Genomic DNA, 9752 nt, shown 5'->3' with positions numbered 1-9752 from the left:
ATCGATTTATTATCAGCTACGAGTTAAAGACTCAGATGTGTCGAAAAATACTTTTCAAATGAGGTACGGGCATTATGAACTTCTAGTTATGCCTTTCGGACTAATGAATGCACCTGCTATTTTTATGAACCTAATGAATCGGATCTTCAGACCGTTTTTGGATAGATTTGTTGTTGTGTTTATAGATGACATCTTGATCTATTCCCATGATGAATCTGAGCATGCTGAACATATGAGAATAGTGCTATACACTTTGCGAGATAAACAACTATTTGCAGAGTTTAGTAAATGTGAGTTCTGGTTGTGAGAAGTTGGTTTTCTAGGGCATATTATGTCAACATCGGGTATTCGAGTCGATCCGAGTAAGATTTCAGCAATATTGGATTGGAAGCCTCTGAAAAATGTGTTTTAAGTCTGAAGCTTTCTGGGACTCACCTGTTATTATAGACAATTCGTAAAAGGTTTCTCAATGATTGCAACCCCGATGACGAGATTGCTACAGAAAGATGTTAAGTTCGAGTGGTCAGATAAGTGCCAGAAAAGTTTTGATCAGTTGAAAGCCTTATTGACTGAAGCTCTAGTGTTAGTTCAGCTAGAGTCGAGTAAGGAATTCCTAATCTATAGTGATGAATCGTTGAATGGAATGGGTTGTGTATTGATGTAGGAAGGGAAAGTCATAGCTTATGCCTCGAGACAATTAAAGCCGCATGAAAAGAATTATCGACGCACGATTTGGAATTAGCAGCTATCGTGTTCGCATTAATGATTTGGCGTCACTATATGTTCGGTGAGAAATGTCATGTTTATTCTGATCACAAGAGCTTAAAATGTTTGGTGACTCAGAAAGATCTAAATCTACGATAGCGAAGATGGTTGGAATTGTTAAAAGATTACGAGCTAGTGATTGACTACCATCCGGGAAAGGCCAATGTTGTTGCTGATGCTTTAAGTTGGAAATCCTTGTTTGCTCTACATGCAATGAATACTCAGTTGGCGCTATTTGATGATGGTGCAATTGCAGCTGAGATGAAAGCGAGACCGTTGTTTCTATAGTAGATTTGTGAAGTTCAGAAAGTGGATAAAGAAATATTAGTAAAATGACCTCAATGTCATTCGAACCCTGATTCAAAATTTCAAGTTGATGCTGATGATTGTCTGAGATTTAGAGGCCGGATATGTGTTCCAAGAAATTCAGAGTTGAGTTAAATGATTTTAAATGAAGCTCATAGTAGTCATTAGTCTAATATGAAACGTGACATCTCAGAGTTAGTTTCTAAATGTTTGATCTATCAGCAAGTTAAAGCTGAGCATCAGGTACCGTCTGGTTTATTGCTGCTGATTATGATTCCTGAGTGGAAATGGGATAGAGTGACTATGGATTTTGTATCGGGGTTGCCCCTATCTCCAAGAAAGAAAGATGCAATCTGGGTTATAGTTGACAGATTGACCAAGTCAGCTTATATCATTCCAGTACGAACGGACTATTCGCTTGATAAGTTAACTGAGTTGTATATTTTCGAGGTTGTGAGATTACATGGAGTACCTATTTCTATTGTTTCGGATAGAGATCCGAGGTTTACATCACGGTTTTGGAAGAAACTACAAGATGCACTAGGTACAAAGCTACACTTCAGTACCGCTTTTCACCCATAGAAGGATAGACAACCCAAGCGAGTTATTTAGATACTCGAGGATATGTTACGATGTTGCGTTCTTGAGTTTGAAGGTACGTGGGAAAAGTATTTGTTGTTGATTGAATTTCTGTATAATAACAACTATGAATTGAGTATAAAAATAGCACCTTATAAAGCTTTATACGGTCGCAAATGCCGAACACCTTTGTACTGGACTGAACTAAGTGAGAATAAGATTCACGGGGTCGATTTGATTAAAGAGACATAATAGAAAGTGAAAGTGATTTGTGATAGTCTGAAAGTAGCGTCAGATCGTTAGAAATCGTACGCAGACTTGAAACGAAAAGATATTGAGTGTTAGATTGGGAATCGAGTGTTTTTGAAAGTATCTCCATGGAAAAGAATACTTAGATTTGGTAGAAAAGGCAAGTTAAGTCTGAGATTCATCGGGCTGTATGAAATTATTGAGTGTATCGGACCAGTTGCTTATAGATTGTTGTTGCCACCTGAATTAGAAAAGATTCATAATGTATTTCATGTATCAATGCTTCGATGATACTGATCCGATCCATCGCATGTGATTTCTCCATCTGAGATTGAAATTCAACCTGATATGACGTACAATGAAGAACCGATCAGAATATTAGCTTGTGAGGTCAAAGAATTGAGAAATAAGAAAATTTCTTTAGTAAAAGTCTTATGGTATCGACACGGGGTTGAAGAAGCTACTTGGGAAACTGAGGATGCTATGAGAGAGCAATACCCGAAGCTATTCACTGGTAAGATTTTCGGGGATGAAAATCCTTAAGGGGGAGAGTTGTAACAACTCGATTTTAGCTAAATCAGAATAGTGGTTTTGGAACAACAAATCCAAGGACGTAAAATTATTTTAATATTAGTTTTGGTGTTTACAGTATGTGATTATATATGTGTGAAAGTTTCGTGAAATAATTTTATTGTTTGGATGCTTAATTTTAGAAAAGGACTAAATCACTTAAAATGCAAAAGTAGCATGCTATAAGTTAAGAGTGTCTATTTGTTATGGTTTATTAAACCAAAGGTCCTTATGATGTGATTGTGCCATTGATAAGATTAATGGACATTAATGGCCTTATACTTGATGATTAAATGGTTTAATAACCAAGGGTAAAATGGTAAACTATGTATTAATGTATAATAAATAAAACAAAAATAATTTTTAAGCTTATTTTCTCATCATTCTCACTGAAAATCAAAAGAAGAAAGGCCATTGTTGCTCATTTAGGGTTCGGCCATTGTTGTTTTGATTAAGGTATGTTTTGAGCTCGATTTTTAATGATTTCTATGTTTTTGTGATCGTTGCAACTAGTACTAGCTAGACCGTGTCTTCGATTTCAAAACTGTTACAGATTTTGATAGCTGCCATTGATGAGCTTATGTGTTCTTTGATTTTTAATGGTGAAATATGAATATTTGATGTTAGATTTCAATATTTTGTAAAATGATTTTTGATAAAAATGCTTATTAAGGATTAAATTGAGAAATGTGTATATTGAGTGATTGAAATGTGAAATAAATGCAAGTTTTGGGCTACTAGGGACCTATAATAAATTCGGCTAAGCATGGGTGTATTGAAATTTTATGTAATTTGTGATTTTGTGAAATAGGGACTAAATTGAATAAATATGAAACTTTAGGGGCTAAACTGCAAAAATGTCCAAATAGGTATTTTTGAATGAAATTGAGTGAATAGGTGATTAAATGAGCTAAATTGGTATTCATATAGATCATGAAAGAAAGAAATCAAATTTAGATCGGGGGAAATCGAAAGTTGACGAGTAGTCGATCGTATCTGTTCATCGTATATACGAGGTAAGTTCATATGCAAATAAATACCTTTAAATTGATTTATATATGTTTATTTGTTATTGAATTGCTTTGGTTGCTGAATATTTGAATACGAGAAAGTATCGACTGAATTACGACGTCCGAAAGCCCTGTACGAACCATAGGAATAGTATAGGATAAGTATGTCATGACATTAGGATTCTGAGGTGTGATTTCATGTAAGACCATGTCTGGGGCGTTGGCATCGTATATGATTTCGTGTAAGACCCTGTTTGGGACAGTGACATCGATATATTATATCATGTAAGACCATATCTGGGATATGGCATTATATGAGCTTTATGTACTATCCGAGTATCCTTATCAATTCCGAATGGTTCAACGGGCAATGTTGAGAAGTGGATGAATTGAGAATGAGTAATCAATTCAGGTTTGTATGATGTTATATGAAAATTGAAAGGTTAAGGTAAGTGATGCTTATGAATCATTAGTAAGTGAGTTAGATGAGGAAAGTGATATTTATACATTTGATTAGCCATGATTTTTCATTGATGAGTTGGTTATATTTACTTCATGTGTTATAAGTTTATTTGCTTATGACTTACTAAGCTTTCAAAGCTTACTTTGTGTGTCTTTTCATTGTTTTATAGATTTTGAAAGCTAGCTCGAGTTCGGGGATCATCTAGGAACATCGTCACACTATCGAAATCTATTTCGATACTTTAAAAGTTTATACTTTCGAATTATGGCATGTATAGGCTAGTTTCGACATGGTTCATTTTGATCTGTATATTTGTAGCCATACGAAAATGGCTTGATATTGATGCTAATGTTTGTATATATTCGGTTATGGTAAAAGTTCATTTTGGGAAGTATGTTTCATGGTTATATGTTTTGGTTTGAGTAATGAGGTAAATGATGAATACATATATATATTGATTGAGCATCTGTCATTTAGGTACGATTTTATATGGTAAATAAAGTATATGATTTAGGTATGTTTAGTCATTTATATGGATACTTATAAAGTGACATTTTTATGTTTGTATTAGGCTATGAAATGGTATAATTAGCTTTGATTTGAGTTGTGAAGTTGGTTTGATTTTTTTTCAAGGTTGTATTGTTGACCGAATAGATGAAGTTAAATGGCTTGGTATAGGTAGCTTGGATTGGTTATTGAGCATATGATTTGGATATACTATAAATTGTATTTTACGCCTGAAAATGGTTAATGAAATTATGGTAAATTGTGCATGAATTGGGTGTGAATATGTAAACTTTGACTTGGTACTTAGTAAATGAAAATGGTATGTTTAATATCTAGTTACTGGCATGAAATTGTACTAAACGATGTCTTAATGTATGCTCAGTATATGAGATGAATTATGTTTGATTATGATTTAGGTATTCGAATGCTATGTAATTCTTGGAAGCACTTTGACTATTTAAATTAGCTTATTTTGTGCATTATTAAATAATAGATGATGTCTATAATCTATCTTGTGATTCGGCAAATTCGATATATTTATGTGGTTAGTTGTTCGGTTAAATGTTAATATTGGTATGTGTTTGTATTTGCTATGTGATGACTATGCTATGCCATGTGAATTTGGATATTCGGTGTGGTTTGTTAATGACCTATGTTTTGATGTATAAATCGCCTTGTAAGTTGTTTTGTAAATGATGAAAATTGCTTTGATCATTAGGTGAGATAATTATGATATACACATATATATATGATGCATATTTATATTCGGCTATGGTAATTGGTTCATTTTGATAAGCATGAGATTTTGATATTTGGTAATGTATAAAGATTATATTTATCCATTTGTTAATATTTGCTAATGAATCATATTCAAATAACTAATAAATGGTATAATATAATACGTTTTAACTTGTTATGTGAAAGTGCATAGGTATATAAAATGGTTCGTATAATAATTAGTCATTGAAATAGATGTATACTAAAGAATGAGGTGATCTATGTGATTGATATATGGAATAAAATATGTTTGGTTTAAATTAGCTAGTCAAATACAAAGAATGCGATGTCCATATGGTTTGAAAATTTTGATTGAATGGAGTATATTGAGTTGATGGAATTTGAAGCATGGTTCGTATTTGTGATATGATTAATAAGGCATGTTTGAATTAATTGGTTTTATGCTTTATATATATATATGAATTTGACATATATGAATGAATGAATGGTTGTTGTTTGAATTTGATAACTATTGTAAAGAAGTCATTATAGTTTCGTGCATGAATATTAATAAATGATCGTGATGAACTATGTTTTGTCCAGTAATGCCTCGTAACCCTAATCCAACGACGGATACGAGATAGGGGTGTTACAGGTCCGTATAAACAGAGGTCCGTATAAACAGTCACTTTGGTACCTGCAAGATAAGATCGAAACTTGTCAAAAGTGAACACAATAGCAAGTAACTTTTTTTCTGTTACCGTGTAATTCAGTTGAGCTCCTATCAGAGTCCGACTTGCATAGTAGATGGGATGAAAAACTTTGTTCCTTTGCTGACCCATGACAGCTCCGATCGCATAGTCACTTACGTCACACATCAATTCAAATGGCAAATCCCAGTCTGGTGTGACCATTATGGGTGTCGAGACTAACCGACTCTTCAAATCGCTGAAAGCTCTTATGCACTCCTCATCAAATTTAAATGCCATGTCCTTCTCCAATAATTTGCATAAGGGTTTAGCAACTTTGGAGAAATCCTTGATGAATCTTCGACAGAAACCGACATGGCCCAAAAAGCTCCTAACACCCTTTACAGATATTGGAGGTGGAAGTTTCTCAATAACATCTACCTTTGCTTTATCTACCTCGATTCCATGTTTTTTTTATCCGTTGCCCTAGAACAATACCTTTTCGTACCACGAAATGACACTTTAACCATTTAAGTACAAGGTTTGTTTCTTCGTATCGCCTTAGTACCTTGGCTAGATTGGCTAGGCAATCATCATATGTATCTCCGAATATTGAAAAATCATCCATAAAAACTTTCAAATATTTCTCAACCATGTCAGTAAAAATAGACATCATACATCTTTGAAATGTACATAAACCAAATGGCATGCGCCTAAATGCAAATGTACCGTACGGGCAGGTGAATGTTGTCTTGTGTTGACCTTCCAGTGCTACTGTAATTTGATTATACCCTGAGTATCCATCGAGAAAATAGGAATAGTCTCGCCCTGCGAGTCTATCCAGCATCTGGTCCCAAAACGACAAAGGAAAGTGATCTTTCCTAGTTGCCTTGTTCAGCTTTTGGTAATCGATGCAAATTCTCCATCCCGTAACCGTTCTAGTCGATATCAACTCGTTATTCTCATTTTCAATGCCCGTGATACCTCCTTTCTTTGGCACGCACTGGACCAGACTTACTCATGAACTATTTGAGATGGGGGTAAATTATACTCGCATCTAACCACTTGATGATTTCTTTCTCGACTACGTCCTTCATGATGGGGTTCAGTCTCCGTTGTCCATCAAATGTCCCTTTTCTGCCATCTTCTAAGATAATCTTGCGCATGCATACAGATGGACTAATTCCACGAATATTGGCTATGGTCCATCCGATAGCCTTTTTGAAATGTTTCAACACAAGGATGAGTTTCACTTCTTACTTAGTAGTTAATTCTGCTGAAACAATCATAGGTAGAGTAGAAGAGTTACCTGAATAAACATATTTCAAATGTGAGGTAAGTACCTTCAGTTCTAATTTAGGTGGCTCCTCGATTAACGCTTTTGGTTGGGCATAATCCCTTTTCTTTAACTTCAAAGATTCAAAACAAGGTTACAGATTAAATCCCCTTTGATTAGCTTCTAACAAAGCTAAGTATTCATCCTCCTCTTCATTATTTGGAGGATCTGATGTCAAAATTTGTTCCAATGGGTCCTCAACATAATTGAGTTCCTTTTCCACGATTAAATCTTCTAAATCAGACACTCAGAACAATCATCAATTGTGTTAGGAAATTGCATGGACTTAAAAACGTTAAATGTTACCTGATCATCCTGAACACGCATAGTAAGCTCGCCCTTTTGCACATCAATAAGGGTCCTTCTAGTTGCTAAGAATGGTCTTCCTAGGATGATTGGCACCTCTTTGTCTGCTTCAAAGTTTAGAATCACAAAGTCAGGAGGAAAGATAAATTTGTCTACACGTACCAATACGTCCTCGATTTTTCCTTTTGGATGTGCTAAGGATCGATCTGCTAATTGAAGTGTAACCGTAGTAGGTCTAACTTCACCTATCCCAACTTTCTAAATATTGACATGGGCATCAAGTTGATAGTCGTACCCAAGTCATATAGTACCTTACCATAATATGTTGCTCCAATATTGCAAGGTATGGTAAAACATCTAGGACCCTTCAATTTTGGGGGTAGTTTGTCTTGAAGATATGCACTACATTCCTTCATTAGGGCTACTGTCTCAAATTCTCCAAGCCTTCGTTTTTTAGACAAGACATCCTTCATGAAATTGACGTAGTTCGACATTTGTTCAAGTGCTTCAACCAACAGGATGTTGATATGAAGTTGCTTGAGTACGTCTAGGAACTACTTGAATTGAATTTCCTACTTTTGCTTCTGAAGTCTTTGAGGGTAGGGTGGTGGAGGTTTCTTTACTAGAACTGGTTGATTTGTTTTCAGTGGCAATTCTGCATTTAATAAAGTTTTTAGTTGATCAGAATTAGCTGGTTCAGAAGTTACCTCGTCGGATTTTACAAATTCAATTTCTGGTGAAACTGGAATTTCAACACTCGGTTGAACTTCCTCTGAGTCTTGAGCGTCAGCTGGCTCCTTCTCAACTTCGATGGAATTGGGCTCTAAAGTCTTTTCGCTCCTCAATGTAAATGCTTTACAATGCTCCTTCCCTGGATTCCTCGAATTCTCTGTATCACTAGGTAAAGCACCTTGTGGTTGGTTTCTGAGTTCAGTTGCAAGCTGGCCCACTTGATTCTCCAAATTCCTTAGAGAAGCATCATTTTTCGCCATGTATGCCTTCAATAGATTCTCTAAGCTATTGGATGGTTCATCTTGGGTTGGGTTCTGAGCTTGTTGGGAAAAACTAGGTGGCTAGGTCGATCTAGGTTGGACATAATTGTTACTGGTTCCTACCCCTTAGTTACTCTATGAAAAATTTAGGTAGTTTCGGCATGATGGGTTATAGAAATTGGATTGCAGCCCTTACCTTCCTCGATTTTGGTTCTGGTTACCCATGTAATACATAGATTCTGGGTTTGATGAACATTCTTCGAACAAATCTCCCTCCCCACAATAAACATAGGCTACATTTTCAAATTGATTCAGTGGCTGTGCTGCAAAACTATTAGACCCATTAGTAGTAAGATTTTTTAACATTGAGGATATTGATGATACTTGAGATGCGAGTGAACTAAGAGTGTCTACTTCATGTATTCCAGCGACTCGTCTTCCTGACACTGCTCGATTGGTTAGCCATTGATAATTGTAGCTGGCAATCCTCTCAATGATTTCATAAGTCTCATTATAAGACTTAGAAAGGAGAGCACCATTAGCAGAAGCGTCCACTACAATCCTCGTGTGAGCATTGAGACCATTATAAAATGTCTCAAGTTGTATGAAATGTGGGATTCCATGATGAGGGCACTTTCATAATAATTCTTTATACCTTTCCCATGCCTCATACAATGACTCATCATCCATTTGCTGGAAAGTAGCGATCTCGTTCCTCAACTTAGCATTCTTGCTAGGCGGGAAATACTTCATAAGGAACTTTTTTGCTAACTCTTGTCATGTTGAAATTGAGTTTGGTGGTAATGAGTTCAACCAAGCTCAAGCTCTGTCCCTTAGTGAATATGGGAACAACTTCAATCATAATGCATCTTTGGGTACTCCAGCTAACTTGAAAGAATTGCTCACCTCTATAAACAGTCTTAAGTGTAGGTGAGGATCTTCGGTAGGCATTCCACTGTATTGGCCCACTGTCTGAAGCATTTGGAACATGACTGGCTTCAACTCGAACTGTTGTGCCTCAATTTCAGGTCTCCTAATACCCGAACTAAGATCATAAAATACTTGCACGGCATACTGTCTCAAAGCTCTATCCCTATCATTAGCAATAATGATAGGATTTTGAGTAAGGTTTGCTCCGTTTCCTTGATTCAGATTTTCAAAGTTCATCTCTTTAGTCCTTCTCTGACTTGCTTGTCTTCTTCCTTGTCGAAAACTTCGTTCAATCTCATGGTCTACAGGGAGAAAATTGATGATTCGGTCAAT

General features: G+C 35.7%; 1 non-coding gene across 1 annotated transcript; it reads left to right on the top strand.

Moving 5' to 3' along the window:
• The first annotated feature begins 9105 nt into the window (after positions 1-9105).
• Positions 9106-9212, top strand: LOC128039350 (small nucleolar RNA R71). The gene has a single exon (XR_008193854.1). It is a non-coding gene; the product is annotated as a small nucleolar RNA R71 (small nucleolar RNA).
• Positions 9213-9752: the final 540 nt, after the last annotated feature.

The sequence above is a fragment of the Gossypium raimondii genome, chromosome 2 (genome assembly GCF_025698545.1).
Source record: "Gossypium raimondii isolate GPD5lz chromosome 2, ASM2569854v1, whole genome shotgun sequence".
In the NCBI taxonomy this organism is placed as follows: domain Eukaryota; kingdom Viridiplantae; phylum Streptophyta; class Magnoliopsida; order Malvales; family Malvaceae; genus Gossypium; species Gossypium raimondii.
This window is presented reverse-complemented; position numbering and strand designations above follow the sequence as displayed.